The sequence below is a fragment of the Vicugna pacos genome, unplaced genomic scaffold, assembly GCF_048564905.1.
Source record: "Vicugna pacos unplaced genomic scaffold, VicPac4 scaffold_102, whole genome shotgun sequence".
In the NCBI taxonomy this organism is placed as follows: Eukaryota; Metazoa; Chordata; class Mammalia; order Artiodactyla; family Camelidae; genus Vicugna; species Vicugna pacos.
The window spans coordinates 1313048-1337898 of NW_027328782.1; the positions used below are offsets into that span (position 1 = coordinate 1313048).

The 24851-nt window shown below is 42.3% G+C and overlaps 2 long non-coding RNA genes across 2 annotated transcripts in view; both read right to left on the reverse strand.

Moving 5' to 3' along the window:
- LOC140694700 (uncharacterized) overlaps positions 1 to 7691 on the reverse strand; it is a 47940-nt gene extending 40249 nt beyond the window's left edge. Inside the window, exon 1 of the long non-coding RNA XR_012070283.1 lies at positions 7577 to 7691. This is a non-coding gene — a long non-coding RNA (uncharacterized lncRNA). The remainder of the gene's footprint in view (positions 1 to 7576) is intronic.
- Positions 7692 to 10259: 2568 nt separating this feature from the next.
- On the reverse strand, positions 10260 to 23123 carry LOC140694686 (uncharacterized). The gene is made up of 5 exons (XR_012070263.1): positions 22923 to 23123; positions 13491 to 13638; positions 12199 to 12258; positions 11283 to 11477; positions 10260 to 10535 (listed from the first exon to the last, which is right to left on the reverse strand). It is a non-coding gene; the product is annotated as an uncharacterized lncRNA (long non-coding RNA).
- Positions 23124 to 24851: the final 1728 nt, after the last annotated feature.

Sequence of the window (24851 nt, forward strand, 5' to 3'; positions counted from 1 at the left end):
TGGAGAAATTACAACAAATAACATAGAAATATAGACTATCATATGAGAATATCATGAAAAACTACATAAAAAAAGGGATAACCTAGAGGAGATGGACACGTTTCTGGAAACATACAGTCCACTAAAACTGAATCAAGAAGAAACTGACCACTTGAACAAAATGACCACTAGGAATGAAATCGAATTAACAATAAAAAAAATCCCTACAAATAAAATCCAGAACTGGACAGCTTCACCAGGGAATTCTACCACACATACAAAGAAGTACTCATACCAGGCCTTCTCAAACTCTTCCAGAAGATTGAAAAGAAGGAATATTCCCAAACTCATTCTATGAAGCCACAATCACCCTGATACCAAAACCAGGCAAAGACACCACCAAAAAAGAGAATTACAGAACAATATCACTGATGAACACAGATGCAGAAAAAGTCCTTACCAAAATACTAGCAAATAGAATTCTACAGCACATAAAAAAGATTATACAACATGCTCAAATGGGGTTCATCTCAGGGACACAAGGGTGGTTCAACATATGCAAATCAATCAATGTAATACTTCACATCAACAAGAGAAAGGACTAAAACCACATGATCATCTCAATAGATGCATAAAAGCTTTTGATAAAATTCAACACCCATTTATGATAAAAATTCTCACCAAAGTGGGTATTGAGGGAACATAACTCAACATCATGAAAGCTATATATGACAAACCTACAGCCAGCATAGCACTGAACGGTGAAAACCTCAAAAGCTTCTCACTAAATTCTGGGACAAGACAAGGATGCCACTATCACCACTCTTATTCAACATAGACTTGGAAGTCCTGACCATAGCAATCAGGCAAGTAAGAGAAGTAAAAGGGGTCTAAATTGGAAAAGAAGAGGTAAAAGTGTCACTACATGCAGATAACATGACACTATATATAGAAAACCCTAAAAGGTCCACACCAAAACTACTAGAGCTGATCGAAGAATTTAGCAAGGTAGCAGGTTACAAGATTAATGTTCAAAAATCAGTTGCATTTCTTTACACTAATGATGAATCAACAGAAAAAGGAAGTAAAGAAATAAAACACTTTAAAATAGCACCCAAAGTAATAAAATTTCTAGGAATAAATCTAACCACAGAGGTGAGAGAATTTTACACAGAAAACTATAAACCATTGGCGAAGGTAATTGAAGAAGACTTTAAAAAATGGAAAGGTATCCCAAGCTCTTGGATTGCAAGAATCAATATTGTTAAAATGGTCACACTGCCCAGGGCAATATACAGATTTAATGCAATCCCTGTAAAATTACCCAAGACATATTTCATAGAACTAGAACAAATCACAATAAAATTTATATGGAACCATCAAAGACATAGAAATTCCAGGGTATTACTGAAGAAAAAAAAGAAAGAGCCTGGAGGAATAACTCTCCCAGACTTCAGACAATACTATAGAGTTACAGTCATCAAGACAGCATGGTATTGGTACAAAAACATACATATAGACCAATGGAACAGAATAGAGAGCCCAGAAATGAACCCAGAAACTTTTGGTCAACTAATCTTCGACAAAGGAGGCAAGAATATACAATGGAATAAAGACAGTCTCTTCAGCAAGATAAACATAAGACAAGATACAATAAACCTCCTAGAAGAAAATACAGGCAAAATATCTGACATACATCTCAGAAATGTTCCCTTAGGGCAGTCTACCCAAGCAATAGAAATAAAAGCAAGAATAAACAAATGGGACCTAAAGAAACTTACAAGATTCTGCACAGCAAAGGACACCATATGTAAAAAAAAAGACAACCTACAGAATGGGAGAATATTTTTGCAAATGAAACTGACAAAGGCTTGATCTCCAGAATATATAAGCAGCTCAAATGACTTAATAAGAAACAACCAAATAACCTAAACCAAAAATGGGCAGAAGACCTAAACAAGCAATTCTCCAAGGAAGACATACAAATAATCAATGGGCACATGAAAAAATGCTCAATGTCACTAATTATCAGAGAAATGCCAATCAAAACTACAATGAGGTATCACCTCAAACCAGTCATAATGGCCATCATTCAAAAATCCACAAATGACAACTGCTAGAGAGGCTGTGGAGAAAGGGGAACCTCCTACACTTCTGGTGGGAATGCAGTGTGGTGCAGCCACTGTGGAAAACAGTATTGAGTTCCCTCAAATGTCTAGGAATAGACTTGCCATATGACCCAGGAATCCTGCTCCTGGGCATGTATCCTGAAGGAACCCTACTTCAGGATGACACCTGCATCCCAATGTTCATAGCAGCACTATTTACAGTAGCCAAGACATGGATACAGCCTAAATGTCCATCAGCAGATGACTGGCTAAAGAAGTGGTATATTTATACAATGGAATACTACTCGGCCATAAAAACTGACAATTTAGGGCCATTTGCAGCAACATGGGTGCTCCTGGAGAATGTCATTCTAAGTTAAGTAAGAACGGTAACAAGGAATAAAGACAATTACCCACAGGTACAGTTATTTTGATTAAAATATCCACACAGAAAGCAAGTCACCCCCACGACTGCTGCCAGGAGGAGCATCTGAGTGTAATAGCCCAGCCAAGCAAAGTAGATTCTGAACTTCTCTCCTTAGAATTTCCTGCAGAAAGACAGAAGGAAGTTTCAGAAGACACAAATAATCACTCTGTAGCTTCATCCTCATGTTAATTTATTTTTTTCTTTTTTGGGGGGCATAACTAGGTTTATTTATTTGTTTTTAAATGGAGGCATTGGGGATTGAACCCAGGACTTCATGCATGCTAGACATGCACTCTACCACTGAGCTATACCCTCCCTCCATCATATTAATTTCTGATTCTAAATCAAGGGGGCTTTAAGTTTAATCCTCCGACTCAATTCACTCTTAAAACATATGCGTTTTCATAGCAGCCCCCAAATTCTACCGTGAAATAAGAAGTGTTTTATGTATCATAGAAGTACAGATCACTGGCTCACCTGCTGAAGAGAGATAAATGAGAACAGAGCAAAGGAGAGGACGAGGCTGACTCCAGAGCAGATGCAGGGGATCATCACCACTCACTGGACAGTCTGGCACATTCAACAAATCCCCCCAAAAATCATTCTTAACAGGCTTGACACAAGTGGACATCAACAAGTGGCTCAGTCATCTGCTCCTGCCTTATCTCGGGAATGTCCCTGGAGCAAATACATCGTAAACCACAGATAATAAGGAAATGGCTGATAATGATAACAACTGGGAGTGCAATGTCTGTCTGACAAAATATTTATAAAACTCATTGTGGGAATGGGAGAGGGCAGGAGGGATGTGACTGAGGAAGGCACTGCCCTGTATTCTTTGTATCTAGCACGTCTGTTGTTCCTAGGTTTTAAAACCTCTTCTCAGTTAACCTGGAGTAGATGGAACAGGCCAGGGAGGCAAGATTAGAAGAAAGGAGGCAGGGCATTAAGTGGTGCCAGGCTGATCCTAAAAGGGAGACCGACACAGACAGGCAGACACAGAGAGTTTAGGGATGAGGCGGAACAATGAGACGGCGGCTCAGGTGTGTCTTGCTGTTGCTGAACCTTCCCTCAACTGGCTCACTGATGACTCGGCAGTGCTGGGTAAAACCTGTGGATTTCCTCAGCTCTGAGTTCTCTCTGAGGCTTCCGGCTCAGTCTGGAGCTGAGATGAGTTCCGTGGGCTTAGCCTAGGGGGGACTCAGCTCCGAGAATAGCCTGGAATCCTGGAAAACTTCATGCAGGAACCCCGGAGGCTGGACCAGCACTCACAGGGCTGCTGTGAGACCAGCTCCATAGTCAGAGCCCTGGGCATGGACCATTCCATGGGGAAAAGGGCTGAGCCCGATGCCAAATCAGATAGGAGCGAAAAAGTGTGTTCATTCTCATGTGACTGGGCTTTGTGGCCTGGCTCACGGGTGGCAGGCTCAGGATGGTGTCTGGCAGAGAAAACCCTGGCAATGGGTTTGAGATGTCTTGGACTCTTTCTTGTTAAGCTTTTTGTAATACATTCTTATCAACTATCCATCCTGAAAATGCCAAATTCAAAACTGAAAGAATGTTAGAAGTTGCCTGCTCTAACTGCCCAATGGTAAACACACCCTGCTACAGTTAGAGAGCTGGTCAGGCAGCCTCTGCCTGGATATTTACAGTGACGGGGAGTTCATTACTTCCAAAGGTTACAAGTCGGCAGGAAGGTCAGACAGAATTTTTGAACCTTAAAAAGATATCTGCCTCCTAGTCCTTGCTGAAAGGCAAGGAATAATGAGGATCCCTTCAAATGTAGTTTTGCCTGATTGTTATCTCTCTCTGTCAAAAGCACCCCAATTTTTTTTCAAAATTCAGCTTTGATTTCTTTTTATCAAAGTAATGCCATACATTTAATAAAGAGTCAAACAGTTCTCGAACACCGATTGTAAAAAGGAGCAGTTCCCATCAACCGCCCCATTTCCTGGTCAGAAACAATCACGTTCAGCTCCTACTGCTGACTCTTGGAATACTTACTCCCTTTCTCTGACTAATATCCTTGTAACACAGCCTACTGACTTTTTCAGCTTTATGTATCACCTATTTAACTTTCTATTTTGGAAAATGAGGATTCAGCTCTCTTTCAAACCCCATCTCATCTACACACCCAAACCTTCATTCTTCCAACCTTTTGATACAATTACATTATAATTTTCATCAGCTCAGTATCCTTGATTTACATTATTATTACTCTGTACAGACTATTCAAAGCTGTAGCAATTTGTGCTAGTCTTACCTTTTCTTCCCTACTACGTTTTCCTGGAGTTAATAATTGTCTTGGTTTTTCATACCTTAGATTTCTGTGCACTTAATAATTCAACCTCAGACCTTCTCTTAACGAACAACTTTCACAATACTTTCCAATACATTGTCTACAAATTTCATCTCCTTGAATAAATCTCTTCAGATCTCCTTCCACATGGATTAACGACATGCTAGTCTTGTCACAGAGCTCATGGGGCCACTAGTGGGAAGTAACATGGGAATACATGGACCAGGATCAGGGAAAAGATCAACATAATTGCCTTAGCAATACATACTTAAAATAGTAGGAAAATTGTTTTCTTTACAAACACAAACACACACACAAACCCCAAAAGCCCATAAAGAATGATTAAAGAGTGGTCAAACCCATTGCCCTGCCTTCAAATTCTGTATAACATAAAACAAAAATAACAGAAGGAAGATATCATATAAATATGAATCTCAAGGGGGATTGGGTACACTCAGTGGCAGAGTGTGTGCTCAGCATGCTTAAGGTCCTAGATTCAATCTTCAGTACCTCCATTAGAAAAAAAAATTAAAAAGAAAAAAAATTATCAATTTTAAATATTTACATATTAACAAATATCCTCCTTTAAAACTGTGTTCTAAAGGATAACCCGGGTTAAGGAGAAAGTACCTCTTCATGACTGTGATCCTGCTGATAATTGAGGGAGGAAATTAGAGTATGACCACATGAAATAAAATTCCTTATGAAATAATGATCCCGGGTGACAATCATTATTGGCTGCTGTCATCACAAAAAAGAGAGTCAAATGTAATATTATGTACCTTATGACAGGAGTACAAAACTTCACATAACAATTATTTTTGCACAAAGTTGAACCTCAATCAGATCAAGCTTTTAGGGGAGGATTAAATCACTTAGCTAAAGCCAATACATAGGATGGAGAAACAAGTCTAACACCATAGGGGAGAATGAAATCAGCCAAACAGGAAATAGAGAAACCCCTCAGCAATTTCAAGGAAAATGAGAAACAGTAAAATTATAGATTAGAACGCACTTGAGAGATATGCTAGCTGCAATGTCTGAATCTTGTCTGGATCTTGATTTCAACCCCAAAACTACTTAAAAGTGTATTTTTGTGACAAGCAGGGAATTATTTTGTAACCCTAAAAAAAAGGAATATTCCAATTTTATTTGAAAGAGACCTTGTCATTTCACTAATGAAAGGTTAAGCTATGTAGGATTGTCTTCAAAATGACCCCATAGTGGGGGAGGGGAGGAGATGGAGATGAAAGATGCAACAACAGTGACTCTGAGTTTATAATTCTGGAGCTGGGTGACTGATAACACCCAGGCAGGCTGGCTGTATTGTTCTCTCTATTTCTGTACATGTTTGAATCTTTCCATAAAATGTGAAACAACAAATAGACTTCAGTGTTTTAAAACCCTCACTTTGAAGGTTAAGAGGTTTGCCCAAGTAGGTGGGCACCTGCATGGGGCACTGAGATAAGAAAGAACAGACACCTGGCTCCAGACCGACCTGGGGCTACCTTGACCCTCCTCTTCTCCTAACCATCCACAGCCAGCCCATAACTGCATCCCGTCAGCCCCACTCCCCAAATGCATTCCTCATTGGCTCCCACCATCTCTCAACTGGCCCAATCCAAGAGCCTCCTACCTGGCCTCCCTGCTTCCTGGGTCCCTGCCATACATTCTCCACATTATCTTTGCAAAATGTGAGTGAGAGAAAATTACTTAAGTGCTTAAGCTATCATGACTGCTTCTCACTGCGCTTAGAGTCTACACTCCTTTCCGTGCTCCTGATGCCCTTCTAAACCTCGCGTCTCATCACTCTCACCAGCGCTGGCTCCAGTGTCTCCACAAACCTGCTGAGCACATTTGTGCCTCGGGGCCAATGGACAAGCTGCCTCTATTCCATGGGTGACTTTTCCCAGATCTTCAAATTCCAGCCTCCTTATCGCCATCTCAGCTCACATGTAACCTACTCAAAGATAGCTTTCTTAACTCACTTCCCCCCAAGTCTCCCATCTCAACACTGTGTTATTTCTTCATTTCAATCTGACATTGTTTCCTTATTTGCACGATTATCTTTGTTTTCTCGGTTGTCCTTGGCCTCCATCCCCCCAGCAGCCTTGCCCAAACAGCATAAGCCCCCGGGGAGCAGCCGGCGCTGGTGCTCTGAGAAGACACATGCTGAGCGCGACATTACAATCACGTGGTGTAGTGAAACGGTGTCGAACAGCAGATACAGAAAAGCAGTGAGAATTTCTCTCTTATTTTATAATTTAAATGAAATATAACATTTACTCCTACGTAATGAAGAATTTGGTAGGTCTTTGTTCCCAGTTCCTAGGCAGCAACCGCTAAAGCCTCGAAATTTCCCAAGATAAGAGTGTCTTTGCTATTCATGGTGGAACCTTGGATGGCTTGTGTTCATGAGATGACTCAGGATGGGGACTGGCCAGCCAGAGACACCAACCATGTGATTAGAGGAGTGGGGCTTTGAGCTTTGTGACAAGTGAGTGGCCACCAGGAGAGGAAGGGGCTCAAAATTTAGGGCTAAGGAAAGGTTTGACTTACAGTTAGGGTTTGGGTTAGCCATGTCGGTAGTGACCCAATAAATCATGGCTTTGTAATAAAGCCTGCAGTAAAAACTTGGGGCAACGAAGCTCAGAGCTCCTGTGAGCTTCCTGGTTGGTAACACTCTTGGAGGACTGTCACACTCAGATGCCATGAGGACAACCCTGAGCCCTTCCCACTGGGGTGCTCTCCACAACAGCTCACCTGATGAGACCTAAGGGCTGCTGCTTGTCTGTGCTTCGAGGAGGAGCCCATTCCCTGTACAGAAGGCCCTGATCACTGGGGCAGCTGAGGTCCTCTGACGGAGGCTGAAGTGGCACTGGGAATCAGAAGCAAACAGGTGAGCGTCACTGTCACAAAATGTTCACATGTTCTGTTGATAAAATTTGGTGCTAACACTTCATGGTCATTTGTAAATAAGGGGCCCTCACTTGCCAGGAGGGATGGAGGTACCATATAATTTTTCATAATTCTCACCCAGGATTAATATTAACCCCTTGAGGGTCATTTGCAAACGTGGGTGGAAAGGAACGCTTGGATGTCACAGTCCTGGGACCACCGTGGGTACCTGGTGAGAGCCTTGCAGATGCTTAATGTTCTACAACCGGGCCAGTGTTCCACAGCAAAAATCTAGTCCACCCAAGTGCCCAAACTGCTGCAGTGGAGGGACACCTGATGGTCCAGCCCCCTCTTTGGACACCCGGAGGAACTTGGACCCTGACAGGTTAGGGGCAGGGTCAATTCTAAAACCCAGGCATTTTTGTCCCCACAATTCAGTAGTTATTCGGTGACAGCACATGGAATATAAACAACAAAGTAACTTGACATGATGTTATATATTTAGCTTACTCAAGAAACAAAGTTTAAATCCAGTCATTCTCCTTCCCACCTGACCTACTTTCCTTTGTCTTGTACTAGCACCAGATTATTACCCACCCAGCCTTAACAAGGGTCCTGACTCCACTTACCTCCCTCCCAAACACCACATGAGATGATTCCTCAGCCTGGATGTGGGACCAGCAATTACAAGAAGCTTTAGTGGAAAAGAACTGGTTATGCACAGATACCAACTAAACACTGTAGATTCCTGGTGTCCCACAATAGTAATCATGACAGCTGTTTGCAAGTGTCCCCAAAGTTCATTTAAGACTCTCACTGCTAATTTTGCTGGGACATAAATATGAAACATGTGGACTGCTGGGCTGGACTGCTAAGCTGGGTCTCTAATCCAGGAAGCTCAGTGTCTGCTCCCTGCACCCAGCTCCCTGTTCTGTTCATGCATATGCATCAAGAAGCTGTTTAGTGTCCATTTTAATATCTTAAACAGTGCATTTCAATATTGTCTTCATCCACAAATACGTGTACCACATAGTAGTAATGATCAATCTTAGTATTTGCTTTCTTTGGTCTTAGAGAGTCAGATAAATGGATAGCAAAGATAACAAAGTCATAGAGGGCTATAATATAGTATTTCCTTTATTTCAATGACAGGATTTATTTAAAGAGCTTAGATATAACATCCTTGCATTTATGGCATCATTAAGCGTCTGAAGCTGTTACATTATAAAAACTTCATTTCTAGCGAGATGTTATCAGTTAGAGAAGAGCTCCTAAATTTGAGGGGTTGCTGTCATCTCAGACAGAGTCCCTAAAAAATGTCAGCAATCTGCAGTATTGCCATCATGACAAGAACCCAGACAGATGAAATTTGGAAAGCCCTGTGGCTTTCTAGTGTACAGACATAAAATGGTATTTCAGAGGGAAAAGCCTGAATTACAGAAAGTGATAAATGAAATGGTCTAACATGCATTTCCCTTTCAAAGAACTAATATGTCTTTTGTCGATAATAACATCTGTCAGTAATTATGAAAAGAGCTGACAGATGCATAGTACTTAATATAAGCCAGGGCAGTTGTATCACTGACACAGATTCATTAATCCCCATAGCATCTCTACGAGGTGGGTACTACAATTATCCCCATTTTATTGGTGAGGAACTTGATAGACACAGAGGGTAAATGACATTTACAAGGTCGACAGCGAGAAACCAACACAGGTGTTCCAGCTTGAGTCTACGCTCTTGGCCACTTCTCTTTTTTTTTTTTTTTTTGGTGGTGGGGAGATAATAAGGTAATTCTGGTGGGGGGTGGGGAGGTAATTAGTGTTATATGTCTATTTTAGAGGACGTGATGGGGGCTGAACCCAGGACCTTATGCTTGCTAAGCATGTGCCCCATCACTTGAGCTGTGCCCTCCCCTCTAGAGTCTATGCTCTTAGCTGCTAATCCTCACTGTCCCACATGGTAACTGTGGGGGAAGTACAGTTCATTCATTCACTCGTTAAACTCAGCCTTCCCGGTGCCTGAGATTCAGCAGTGAACAAGACAACATGTTTCCTGCCTTAAATGAGCTTGTCGCCTCCTGATATATTATCTTCATTTTACCCAGGAAGAAACAAGGTCAAGAAGATTAGCCTTTTCCTGTTAACACCGGAGGATACATGAGGTGCTTTATTTCAATTCTGCCATTTGACTTACACCATGGGGAGGGAAAGCTGCCTTGCAAATCCTGGAGCTCACAAACCTGTTAATCCTGAATTTTTTTTAACACTGTCCCTTACTTGATACTTGATCTGAGAAAGGATGAAGTAAACCTAAAAATGTTCTAAGGGAGCTTGTGGCTTATACAAGGTAACTAACCAGCCACTGTTTACTATCCTAACAGGAATCTGTAGGCATATTTCTTTTCTTTCTCTTTTTTCCTTTTTATGGGCAGCTTTTAAAAACCAAATCAAACCAACCAAACCAAATCACTGATAATTCAACAGCAGGTTCTAAATCACCCCCAAGACAGCAGCTAAACTCGGTTTAGACTTACAATGCGGTTTCTGGTGGTTGGATTGAAGAATGTATCTCTATCCTGAATATAAAAGTCTTTCATGGAGCTCTTCTCAAATAGGGCAATGAAAAACTCTTGTTCCGGTTGTTGATACTTTCATCCACTTGGAGGACTTTCATCAAACAGCGGAAGTTATCAAAGGCTGAGGACCGGGTTTTCAAATCATTGGGCTTCAGAGGCAATATTATGTGCAGTATCTCAGCGTATGTACAGAACACCTCCCACAGGGGGTGTACTTTTGCAAATACAAGCTTGTCATCCAAAACCTATATTGGGAGAATGAAAACACAAACCAGGAAAATATTTTCACATTTTTAGTATACAGATTTTTCCTACGTTGCTGGTAGTTAAAGCACTTGTGCAAACACAAACATATGTCACACTGGTAAAAGTGAAGATATAATAAAAATAGATTTGCAATACATCATACATTTTTGCCTTAAAGATAATTTCTTTGTTGAAATTACTGAAAAGTTTTTTAAATTCCTTACAGTTCCTTTATAAAATAACCAATGTTTTAGATAAAGAAAAGCAAACTTGTTAATTTTTAGTCCAAATTAGTAACTAAAAATAGAAACACCAAAATATTCTTTGCAGTGGTATTGTAATGACAATTTTTTAAATTTCTGAAACCTAGAACTATTTACATATCTGTTCAATATATTGTTAAACAGCCATTAAAAGGGATTTAAAAGATTTATATTTATTGATATGGAATATATAATAAAAGGAGAAAACAAAAAAAATGTGAAATAATAATTTTCCTTTTTGGAAGGGAAAAATATCTTCATTTGAACAAAAAAAAGTTTAGAAGGATTTTATGATCCTTTATATATAATTAAGGTACAGATGGTTTTTAATTCCACTGTTCTTTCACTTTCAATTTTGGGGGTAACTTTTTATAATAAAAAAATCTTTAAAAAGGTTCTTGCATAAATACATTAATAGATATATTTATGACTATATTCTCTGGCTATTAAAAAAGATCTCCTAGCTGTGGATCTGAAACTTACATTCCATAATGCAGATTCTGACTGACTCGCCTCCCAGCCCACAGCAAAGGCACGGCTAGTGTGACATGTTTCAAATACCATTCCAAGGAACATGCAGGCTCCCAGCCAATGGCTGCAAGGGGACTGACACTGATCTGGTTGCTCCCAGCTGCAGACCATCACAGATGAGGTTAGATCCACAGGCTCATATTTTCTCTGTCAAAAGAAATCAGAAAGTGTTAGGCTTTTACTTACACCAGGGAACAAGAATTTGTTTTTTTATGCAAAAAAATAACAACAAACCAATTTGAATCTGATGAAAAGACATTTACTCAAAACAGCACAGTAGCAATGAAGGTGCTCTGGCAGACAGGGACTTGTTGGATTCCTGTGAGTGCTGGACTCCTCACATGGAATTTCCTTGGCACTCCAGAAGGCCTGTGGTTGTCCTCATGGGTTTGTGGGCATAAGTGGCGCACAAAAGTCTCTGGCTTTGCCACAGTTTCAAAGCCTTTTTGGCTTATGAAAGGTTTTGCCCTCAAATGGAGTTTTCTTGAGTCCAGTCACTGATGTCATTTACCAGAGTTACAGTCCAGATCTGATGTTCTAGACTCTTAATATCTTGCAGACATTCAAATGGTTCAGGTTTGGATGTGTATTCACCTCTGCAGGCCTGGACCAAATCCGATAAAGACACCCGGACAAGTTCAGCAAAATACAAAGAAATTTTTCTCTCTGCAAGACTGAAATGTCTGTGAAGCTATAAAAACATCTGCACCTACAAAAATAGGGAACCAACTCATCAATAACATATCTATCCATAATGCATGGACATTCAAAATAAATACTGTATTTACTCCTATTAAATTCTATCTTGCTTTTGCCAAACTGTGTCCTAAACTGAAAGGAAAGTAGGTAAATGTAGAGAATTTTTTACCTTTTAAGAGAAAAAGGAACCCTCCTACTCGGTTGGTGGGAATGTAAATTGGTGCAGCCTCTATGGAGGACAGAAAAGAGGTTCCATAAAAAAATGAAAATAGACTTCCGTGTGATCCAGCAATCCCATTCATGGATATATGTTTGGAGAAAAATTTAATTCAAAAAGACACATGCACCCCAATGTTCACAGCAGCACAATTTAAAATAGCCAAGACACTGAAACAACCCAAATGTTCACTGACAGATGACTGGATAAAGAAGTTGTGGTATATTATATATATATATATATATATATGTATATATACATGTATGCATATATATACACACGCATATATACACATGAACACACACACAAATGGAATACTGTTCAGCCACTAAAAAATAAAATAATGACATTTGCAATAACATGGATGGACCTACAGGGTATTATGCTAAGTGAAATAAGTCAGAGAAAGAAAAACAAATATTCTATGTATTAACTTATATGTATATCTAAAAAATAAAACAAATTAATGACTATAATAAAACAGAAATAGACTCACAGGTACACAGAACAGACTGGTGGTTACCAATGGGGAGAAGGAGAAGAGGGGAGGCAGGAAGGGGTTAGGGGATTGAGAGGTAAAAATACTAAGTATAAAATGGATAGGTTACAGGGCTGTATCATACAGCACAGGGAAATATAGCCATTATTTTATGGTGACTTTAAATGGAATATAATCTATAAAAATGTTGAGCCTCTGTTTTGTACACCTGAAACTAATATGATGCAAATCAACTACTCAATTACAAAATTTTAATCAAAGTTTTCTTTTCATATTATTTGCAATAAGTTAGAAGCCAGCACTGTCAACAGAAACATAGTGCAAGTCACAATTTTCCAGTAATCCCATTTAGAAAATAAAAAGGAACAAGTGAAATTAATTCCAGTAATAATTACATTTATCCCAAAATATCCAATATACTATCATTTCAAAAGTGTGATTGACACTTTTAAAACTTATTAATAATATTTTACATTATTTTTGTTGTACAAAGTCTTGAAAATCTATTATGTATTTTCCACTTATAGAACATCTCAATTCACAATAGCCACATGTGGCTGGTGGCTACCATACTACACAGACCAGATTGCACCATTCACACTTCTGATAAATTAACTGCTCTTACTTATTTAAAAAACTTGCAGAAAAGGGTTTAGATATTCCCTCTATCAAACAAAGCAACCTTGACAGGTGGGGATTATTTTCATTATAAAGTGAAAAATAAAGGTAAGAGAGCCATGCTTACATGTATGTTAAGGTAACAATACCTTCTTAATTCATTCAGGACTTTACAATCTTTCTTCATATGCCAAGGATTCACTGTCACTGCGCAATGTTTTTCACTACTATCATCTTTGTGATTGAGAGGCTTCTGATGACCCTGCTTTGTGCTTCTGTACATAAAGTAACAAAACAGAGAAAAAGACCTTATTAAAGATAATTTAGGGGGGAGGGTATAGCTCAAGTGAAAGATCATGTTCTTAGCATGCACAAGGGCCTGGGTTCAATCTCCAGTAATTCTTCTAAAAATAAAATAAATAAATAAAAACCTAATTACCACCCCCCAGCAAAAAATTAATTTATTACTTTAATTAAAAGTTTAAAAAAGATAATTTAGTGCAGGCTTATCAGGCTACAAGAGCTACAATGAATGCCCCCACCCATTAATTTAGAAGAAGTCTCACAGTATTTCTCAACATAAAGGCTAAAATATAATTGAGAACACTTCCTGATGGTCAGCATCATTTTAACAAAAATGTAGATAATTACGTCCCTGTTGTCAAATTTCTGTCAGAGTTGGGCATGGAACATTTAGTTAGTAAAAGTGATTTTGCAGCTCTCTTTGAAAGAAATGCTGAGAAATGATCTTTTCTGTTGGAAATTAGCCTGCTTTTAAATTCTTCAGTAGGCATAAGTGTTTACAAACCAGGCAGGAACTGGATTATATTTTACATATACTTTAGAAACTGATTTGAATTTTGCCCTCTACCTGCAAGGCTATTTCTTAGGTAATAACATAAGCCCATTTCTTAGGTAATAACATAAGCAGGCCACTATACTAAATTTTGTTTCCCTGTTTGCTTAATCCTCACAACAACTCTGTAAGCTGCTATTATTACCCCCATATAACAGATAAAGAGCTTGAGGCAGAAAATAATTTGGGTAACTTGGTAAATGGTGGAGCTGGGTAAGACTGCAGCCAGTCTGACACTCAGGTCCATTCTTCTCACCAATGTCTGATACTGCTACCTACATTCAGCAATGACCGCTAATTTCATATTTAAGTGTGTCATTTCAAAAAGTGCAAAGCTATATTAGTACTGCTGTGTAAATTATCCGTTTGAGATGTGATTGCCAAAAAAAAAAAAGAAATAAAATCAGGGTGCCACTGAGGGGGGGCAAACTGCATATGGACGGACACAAGGGGACTTTGTGAGGACAAAGTTGCACAAATCTAGAAATAGCTAAAATGGCTGACTTGTACAATTATAATGTGTGAATTTCATGGCCTGTAAATTACAACTTAATACAGATATTAAATTAAGAAACTGGGATACAAAATTAAGACTAAAACACATATATAAATCACACAAAGAACAACAGGCAAATATCATTATTTACTGCACCATTGTCCTTGATGCAGCTTCCTATCCTCACCCATTCCTGAAAGGATGATTCATTTTTAAAATAGTCTTTTAATTTATTCAGCAAATAATTTTTGATTGCCTACTATGTACCCAGGACTAGTCTAGGCAGTTGGAATAGATAAATAAACAATACAAAAGTCCTGTCCTCACGGAGCTTTGTTGGAGTCTAGCTGGGATGGGGGTGGAGATGACAATTCACACAACAGAGCAGCAGAGGAGGTGGCATGTTAGGAAAGAGGAACCATGGAAAAATCAAAAAAGGGCAAGGTAAAGAGAGTTTAGGGTATGGGATGAGGGTGATGTTGTATTAAATACCAGAGCAGGCCACACTGAGGACTGAGGTTAGAACTAAGACTTGGAGGTGAGAAGTCCCAGGTGGACGGAATAACCATCACCGAGCCCAGCGTGCACTTCGCATGTTCCAGAATGGGGGCACGGCTGGAGCTGCAGAGAAGGGTCAGTGCAGATCCTGTATGGCCTTGGAGGACGTTGTAAGGACTGTGGCTTTTACCCAGAGTGAAATGGGGAGGCACTGCAGAAGGACGACACAATCTAACTTAGGTTATCGAGGCTCACTTGACTGCCAGGTGAGAATAGTCGAAACGGGTCAGAGATGAAAGGAGGGAAGCCTCTGAGAAGGGCTGTGCAGGAGGAGAGGACAGTGGCTCAGGGTAGGGAAGCAGCAGTGGAGGCAGGAACCATGGTGAGAAGTGGCTGGGTTCTGGATATGTTTTAAAGGCAGTGTTAAACCAGATCTATTGACAGAATTCATGTGGTATGTCAGTGAAAGTCAGAATAACTCCAAGTTTTTTGACCCAAGCAGCTGGATGGATTAAGTTTCCACTAACTGAATGGGGGAGGTTGCAGGAAGAACCAGTTTGGGGTGTAGGAGAACAAAGAGCTCAGTTTTTACACATGTTGCTTTTAAGATATCAGAGTTTCAAGTGAAGATGTCAAATCAGCAGAAGATTGTAAGAGTCCAGAGTTGGAGAGAAAAATTCTAGCAGGAGACAGAAATGTGGGAATCATGGGTCACACAGGTGGCACAGGAAGACATGAAACCCAGGTACTCAAACATTAAGATAACCTGGCATTAACCATAGAAGTTGTCCTTGAGGGCCTGCCTACTAGGTGTGGATATCAGTCCTATTTCCTGACCACTCGAGTTTTAAAAAGCAACTTACAAATTAATTCGTGCAAGACACTGCCTCCAGTGTGTGGGTCCAGAGCTGGAGTGGGAGAATTGGATGGTGCACACTACTCCCTACAGTAGAATGTGTGTGTGTGTGTGTGTGTACACATGTGTGTGTGCGCAGGGGGATGAGATACACCTGGCTTAAGAAAAAGAGCTAGTAAGTCTAGAAGCTGAAATATGAAAGAACATCCAGATATGGTAGAGGGAACAGGGGAAACACTGTGTACTGTAAGACATATCCCCATAATGCCATTTCCCACCATCCTTTCATCAGGAACACAGTTGGAAAGGGGGGAATTATGTAGATACGTGTGATGTACACAAACTTTCTGAGTATGTAACACAGAATATCTACATATGTAGCAAGTTAGTGATATTTATATATGCTTCAAGTTTAAAAACAAGTTCACAACAGAGGGAAAATAAAATACTGAGGAGTGGTAGAAGTATCATAGAAGGCCTTTCAATGCTCAGAATGGAAGCAAAAGCAGCTTCACCCAACAAAGAACGTCAATAAGGGTCAAGAATGTTTATATTTGCTTAAGAAATTGAGAGTTACAACTTCCTGCTTTAAAGAATTAACATAAGACAGATACCACACTATAAGCAACGTCTATACTGGAGCTTTCTTAAAGCTATTTTAGTTCCTGCTTGTTCTGATGTACTCCAGACACTCTGCAAAGAAAACCTTCTATTCAAAGGCTTAAAGGAATAAAATAAGAAATAACACTGCATTCTTTTCAGTGGTCTCTGTACTGAAAGTCACTTGCAAATGCAGCACCCTGCCACACGTCTACATTTTTAACAATAAAGTCCTTTGCGCAATTTTTCAATTGCTATGTGACTTTGGGTCAGTCTCTCACTAAGAAGCAGAATGGAGTACCAGAAAATGACACATCAGGTCTAAAACTACAGATGTGGGAGATGAACCTACACCAGGAAACAGCTAAGTGGGAGGGTAAGGTTTACCTTTGAAGTTACCGTAAGTGCAGTTACACCTGCTCCCTGCTTCCCCTGTGAAGTGAAGAGCTAGTCTTTTCCAGAAAAGCTCTCATTCTGAGAACTGTCTTCTTTAAAATATTCGGAGATTCTCTTTTAAGGTTCTTGCACTTTTAAGCCTTTCCCCAACTCTACATCCTATAACAAGTGTAAAAATTATCCTATAGCCCATTGTTACAGAACATACTCTACAAAAGCTGAGGTTTCCCAGGGTTTGGATCCCAGAACTCTGCTACCAGATAATCCTAAAGCTTTCCTTCCATAACAGACTCTTCCGCCAATTCCCAGCTGTGGGCAAATTCGGCTTCTCAGATCAGGTAACTTTCTAACTCTGCCTACGAACACTCTGCTGCCAGTAAAGGAACTCTCAGACAGAAAGCACACAAAGCCCCTAGTGAGGGATGCCTCCTTCAATCAATCAAGATGCCATCACCAAGCAAATATTTAAACCTACTGCAAAACCTCTAAAGACATCTTACAAACAATATAGTTTGTATAGATGCATACTATTTGCTCTGGAATAGTGATTTCCAATGGAAGGAACAAAGGACCACATGACCCAAGCAATTTTTTAAAACTGCACATAACCATCCCTCTTCACGTGAGGATTCAGGCAAGACGGTCTTACAGGCCTAGGTGTAACAGAATGACAGCACCTCTAGGAGTAGGTTGAAAAGCAGCGAGGTAGACTTCTAGTGAGAGGGGGTGATGTAATAGGCCCCATCGCCCACTTACCTACCAGCACAGGACAGTCATCTCAGATCGAGAACAAACACTTTGGGAAACAGAGGTTGTTTATATTTTTATGGTATTCTGGTGGAAATAATGCCCTGAGTCATGTGAAGTTGTGGCTGCAAAATTGAACAGGGGACTGGACACTTTCACATTCAGGACAAAAATAGCCCCTGGATAGCCACCATATCTGCTCTCCCCTTTGCCTGTTCACCCCAAAAGCTGCAGGACTCTCCTGCTTGCAATGACACCCGCCACTTCTCACAAATTCTTGCCAAGTTCACATCAGCAGCTGGTGGTGTCAAAGTCACCATTTGTACTGCTATGAAGTCCCTCCATTTCTTTATATCCCTTCTATTTTCTCTGTTGTCTTCCTAGCTACACTTGCATTCACAAGATAGTTACCGCACTAACATTGCCTCTGTAATCAGTCCAGGATATAGGAAGTAGAGATTCAACTGTAACCAGTCCCAGAATACTTGTCATGCCACACTAGTGTCCCAAAAAATACTCTGGCATCCCTCATCTCACTCAAAGGACCACTGCATTACTTAGAGGTTGTAAAATTAGAGGGCTTTCTCTACTGGGAAAAACTGTGGCTTGTGGTAGAGTTGTGATTTCAGTTTTTGCAACTACTTACAGGCAAAAAGACATGGCCCGCAAATTGTCTTCAAGCGTTTGGTATTTAAACTTTCATTAGATACAGAGCCGGTGGACTAACCGTAATCTATGAACATATGGTCATATTATCAAATAATGTTCATGTCTACCTTACAGACATGTAAGAACTTGGATTACACCTGCAAGCCTCTAGGACTTTAGAATTAGATGTGAAGCATCCTGTGAGATAAAAAACCTCCTATCCAGTCACAGAACACAATTATAGACAACATGACACTAATGTCACTGAATACATTAGTATAGTCCATGTATGGTTAAGTTACATCTCCAATTTCTCAGAGCTGGAAAGGAGATGTCTAGAAAAGCTGGAAAAGCCCAATTACCAAAACAGCTCAAAAGTTAATGCAGACTCCTGCACCTCCCAGAGCAGAGGGCGGAGGGGGCATTGCCCAACACTCTGTCCTCCCCCAGGATGTGGCATGTGGGGAAGCAGGCAGGAATGGGTGGCTGGGACTCGGAGGTGGAGAGGTGATGAAAGCAAGAGTGGAACTGCTCTGGTCCTAGAAAAACAGAGCTGTAAAAAGCTCGGCTTCAGTTCAACCAACTCCCTCTCCCACTTTCCCTCCCACCTACGTGACAAACAGAGCACAGCCAGGCACTTTCTGCCCATGACGGTGACTACTAGTAGGAAAGGGACCAGGATAAAAGCATGCCCTATAAAAGATCAGTCTGATTTTAAGGCTATGTTATAAACAATGAACAGCACTGTCAGAGTGGGACACTTGTGTGGCGCTCAAGTAGGGAGGAGGAGGTTGAGGATCCATTTCCAGCACTTCCATGTCTTTTATCACTCCTATTTCTGACCTTTCCTTTGCCACTTTTTGAAGCACTGCCATCACTGGCAGGTAAAGGGGCAGCAATGTGACTTGGCCGTTTGGCTGATGGGGCTACATTTCCCAGCAGTGGAATGAAAAGGCACTGGAAGAGGATCAGCTGGAAGATGTGAACTGCGGTCCTGGCCTGTGCCAAACACTAACCAGGTGACCCTGGGTTAGGCTCTTAGTCTCTCTGGGCTTCCGGCTGTTTACTTATAAAAGAAGGTTTTGTCATTGCACAAATATATCCAATATGAAATGTAACATGAAAGTCAAACATAATGACATCTCACCTGCTTGCCTCAGGGAACTGTACAAGCACTGAACACTATGTGAATGTAAACACAGTCTTAAGAAAACTATTGAGGTAAAGCACTAAACTGAACATGGAGATAAAGTTTTATGGATTTTCTTGGCTTTCTTTTTTAATTGCAACACTGAATTAATAGTTATTAGCTATAATCCACACCACCACCACTGCGAATAAATAAAGAAGGTAAGCACTGCCTGGATGCCTGTTATTGCCCGATGCTAAGCAGGGTGAGGGGTATAAAGGAGGCTGAACAAGTGAGTCTTCTCCAGTTACCAGCTAAGTGAGGAGACACATTGGAAACCACCCAGGAATGGTACCAAGTCAGTACTCAAATCCAAGATTACAGACTACTGATCATAAACAGTACAGGAATACAAAGAGGAGCTAGAAGTATTTGGAATAACTAGGGAAGACTCTATGAAGGGGATGGGGCTCCAACTAGTTCTCAGGGCAATTCTAAGCTGTTTTAACTGAGGACTGGATAGGAAAAGGCTGGTGACTCCTGGTTTTTAATAAGGCACAGGTTACCCTAGGAGGCTAAGTTACATAATGATTGGAACAAATAAGGTAAGTCCAAAATGATGAAGGGTCGAGACTCCCTGGCTGAGATCTGGTTGTGTTAAGTCTTTGACTTGACTGTAGATGTGGGAGCACCAAAACTGTAGGTTGACTGAAAGGGGGGGAGAGAATATCCAAGAATTCAGCAGAAGGAAAAATTCATGTATCAGGGATGAAAGCTCTTCATCAGAGTTTCAGCAATCAGAATAGACACTTGAAACCAAAAACATACAGTTCAAGAAGCTGACAAAATGTGGAGGGTGGTGAGAGAAAGATAAATCAAAGACCACTCCAAGCCTTTGTGTATTCAAGACCGAAAGAATGATTATCCCACTGAATAAGTGGAGACGCTGCAAGAAAAAAGATTATGAAATCAGCTTTAGACATGTTGAATCTGACGTATGAGCTAAGAGTAGGTTTTCTCTAAGAAGCTCAAAATTCAAAACTGAAGCACAGATGTTGAGTACAGGCTTAAGATGCAGATGGACAAGACATGATAAATCTCCTAAAAAAACATAGGCAAAACATTATCTGACATAAATCTTAGCAACATTCTCCTAGGGTAATCTACCCAGGCAATGGAAATAAGAGAAAAAATAAACAAAAGGTACATAATTAAACTCATAAATTTCTTCACAGCAAAGACAACCATAAGTAAAACAAAAGGAAACAACAACCTACGAATGGGAGAAAATATTTGCAAATGATACGACTAACAGAGGCTTAATTTTCAGAATATATATAACAGCTCATACAACTTAATAACAAAAAAACAAACAACTCAATCTTAAAATAGGCAGAAGACCTAAACAAGCATTTCTCCAATGAAGACACAAATGGCCAATAGGCACATGAAAGAATGCTCGATATCACTAATAAACTGAGAAATTCAAATCAAAACTATAATTAAGTATCAGCTCCCATCATTCAGAATGGCCATCGCTCAAAAGTTCATGAATGATAAATGCTAGAGAGGCTGTAGAGTGAAGGGTACCCTCTTACACTGCTGGTGGGAATCTAGTTTGGTGTAGTCATTATGGAAAGCATGGAAATCCCTGAAAAAACTAAAAGTAGACTTACCCTATGACCCAGCAATCCCACATCTGGGTATATAACTGGAAAGAACTCCAATGTGAAAAGATACCTGCACACCAGTATTCACAGCACCACTGTATACAAGAGCCGAGACATGGAGGAAAGCTAAATGTAGCAACAGATGACTGGATAAAGAAGTTGTGGCATATTTATACACTGGAATACTACTCTACCATGAATAGGACAAAATAAAACCATTTGCAGCAACATGGATGGAGCTAGAGATCGTCATTCTAAGTGAAAGCAGCCAGAAACAGAAAAATACCAAATGATACCACTCATATGTGCAATGTAAAAAAAGAGAGAAAAAGACACTGTGAACTCATCTACAGAACAGAAACAGACTTGCAGACTTAGTAAACAATCAAGGTTACCAGGGAAAGGGGATAGGAAGGGATAAATTTGGGAGTTCGAGATTTACAAATGTCAGCCACTATATATAAAAAGAGATTTTAAATTAAGTTTCTTCTATATAGCACAGAAACCTATGTTCATTATCTAGCAATAACCTATAATGAAAAAGCTGATACAGCCACCAACTGAGGAAGCAGGAGAAGAAAGGAGAGTTAGTTATGCTGGGCTAGAGCCCACTTCTAAAATCCTTGTCAGCCACTGAGGCTGCCCCGAGTACACTGAGCTTTCCTCCCAGGGACAGGCTGACATGACATGCGTCCTGCAAACCTGGGGCAGCAGAGGCCGTCCCCAGGTCTGGCCCTAGGGGAGATGGGAGCAAGTCCACCTGCTCCCCTTGGGGCAGCACCCCTCCCTGCAGCCCCCGCCACCTGACTGCACCACGCCTGCATCTCAGGAAACCACTGACTTGAAAACAACTGATCCACGAACCTGGGGCAGTGGCAGGGAGATGGGCAGCGACCTGGCAAGCTGGTAGACTTGCCCCCATCTCCCCCATGGCCTGTCCAGGGCTCGGCCTCTGCTGCTCCAGGCACGGTCTGCAGGTCAGCCTGCTCTCGGGAGGAGGGCACGGTGTGGTTGAAGGCAGTGGCGGGTTATGGGGTCTGCCCATGGGAGCCCTTGGATTTGCTTCAAACTCCCCAGCGCATGGCCTGAGCTTGGCCTCTGCTGTCTCAGGTTCGTGGAACTCAGGTTACAGGTCAGCCTGCTCCTGGAAGGCGGGTGCTGTGCTGTCAGGGAAAGGCGGCAGCTGCGATGGCGGGATTGGGGCTGCCCTGTGAGAGCGCGGGGGTTGCAACAATTTCCCGCTGCTGCTGCAGCCATCCCAGCACACTCATCGCACCGAGCCCATCTCCCAGGAGCAGAATGACCTGTAACCTGAGTCCCACTAACCTGGGTCTTTAGAGGCCGCCCCCAAGGTCAGGCCGCAGGTAAGATGGGAGCAAATCCAGGGGCTCTCATGGGGCAGCCCCCATTCCATCCGAGGCCCCGCGACCGCACCGCACCCGCCTGCCAGGAGCAGGCCATCGTCTGAGGGCCAGTCGGAGATGCTCTGGAACCGTCCGGTGCCCTCCCAACTCCCGGGGCTGTACCTGCTCTCCTAAACCCGTGCATAAGCGGCGGCAAAAACACGGTGTTCAGGAACTACTAATACCGGGGTTACCACGAACCACAGCGGTGGCTGGGACCCGCCTCAGGGTCCTAACGGGACGCGCGGCCGGGACCTCACCTCCGCACCCCTCCCTGGGCGCCTCCTCAGCTGCACAGCCCAGGCGTCCCCCGCCGGCTCCCCGAGCAGCGCGCCCCCACCAGCGCCCTCTTAACTGTCCGGCAGCGGCAGCCGAGCCGCGGGCAAGCGGCGGCCCAGGCCCCAGGCCGTGTTCCTCTTCCAGGAGCTGGTCCAGGAGCAACCGGCTGCCGCCAGCTTCCACGCGTTCTGGGTGGGTTCCGGCGTCCGCGCGTCTGTCCGTCTGCGCGTGTGCGCCCCTCCTCCTCCCGCCCGCAGCGCAAACTGCTCGGGTGGGTCTCCTGCTTTACCGGCCCTGGCCGCTGGGGCCTGGAGGAGCCAGGTGGGGCCCCTCCTGCTTGTCCCGCCGGGTCTCCATCCCCAGAGCCTTCACCCAGCCACCGACTGGGTCCTGGCATTGAACTAGAACCACGACTGCCCTAGGCCAGGCCTCACCCACCCAGCCCCACTTTCCCTGCTCAACTTCCCCTCCCTGTTACTACCCTCCCACCACTGGCCAGGCCCAGTCTCCCACCAGACCTTGAAGACAGGGCTCCTTCTCCTCACACCATGGTCCCTGCCCTGACACTCCATCCTGCTAGGTCCTAACCTATGGCCCCTACACCCACAAGCTTACCCCTCATGCCTCAGCACAGGACACCCAACATCCTGAAATTATCCCCCTCACCTCTCAGCCAGGTCATTTCCACTCTGATCGGGCCCCACACCTCTCAACCTGTACCCCCACACCATGGGATCCCCTTAAATCTGAGTGCACCCCTACCCTGAGCTCACTCACTCACCCTTCACCCTGTGGTTGGGGTGGGGAAATCCGTGCTCCAGTAATGATGACTACTGCCACCAGTGGGGGATCGAGCCTAGTGTGCACCTTCAGAGTTAATGTCTGAGGCTACAGGGTGAGGCAGGCTGGGATGAAGGTGGTTCCAATTCCTGCCTTGGCACCCTGATCCCCGCAGCCTGTGCCTGAACTGACCTGATGGGTCAGGTTGATCCCAGACTGCCAGCCACTGGCCTTGGGCTTTCGGTGGTTGATGGTCCTGATGGTGATCTGGACTCCTAGGGCGGAGGCACTGGGCACGCGGACCTTTGGGGTGGGGGAGTTCAGAGTATGCACTTAATCCCAGGGTTAGACATCAGATGGTGGGCTGTGTGCATGGGGCTTTGTGCATGGCATGGACTCAGCACAGGTGGGTGCAGGGAACTTGTTCATTCACACCAGGCCAGAGGGAAGAGGGAAGGGAGCTTTTAAAGTGTCAAAGTGAGGAAGCCAAAGCTTTAGAGCAAAGTAGGAAGGTGCACTGGCCAGGCCACCATGGATCTTGCCGCAACACTTGTCCCTTGCATCAGGGGAGACTGGCAGTTGACTGGCCAATGAGACATCCCCTGCTGTGGTATAGTTTACAGGCAATTGAAGGGATTTTGAAAGGTAATTTTAATCCAATAATTTTCAGTTTCTCTGTGGTAGATTAGGTCCAAAATCATGGTGAGTCTGGCAGGGATCCTGCCTGAAATCCAGCCTGGGACAGTGGAGGACCCACCCAGGAATCATCCACTTAGCTCTCACCAAAAGTCACTGTAATAGAGAAGAACAAATCTGACTCCATATTGGATCTGTTCCTTTTCCTTTAACCCTCTGCCGTGTTATCTAGGCTTAGACTTGCAAGCTCTGCACTTTTTGTAAAACAGTGTTGCCTTTAGCCTGAAATAAACAGGAGAGCCTATTCTCAAAAGTCTGAGCTTTAAGGATATTAACACTTTGCACTCCTATAAAGATAACAAGTTGCAGAATAGAAAAAGTTTGTTTTGTTGCATGTTTTGCAGGAACACCATGATCTGACCCACGTGGACAGCTGCAAAGGATTCCAAGAACAAAGAATTCCTACACCAACAAGTTTGAAACAACCAACCACA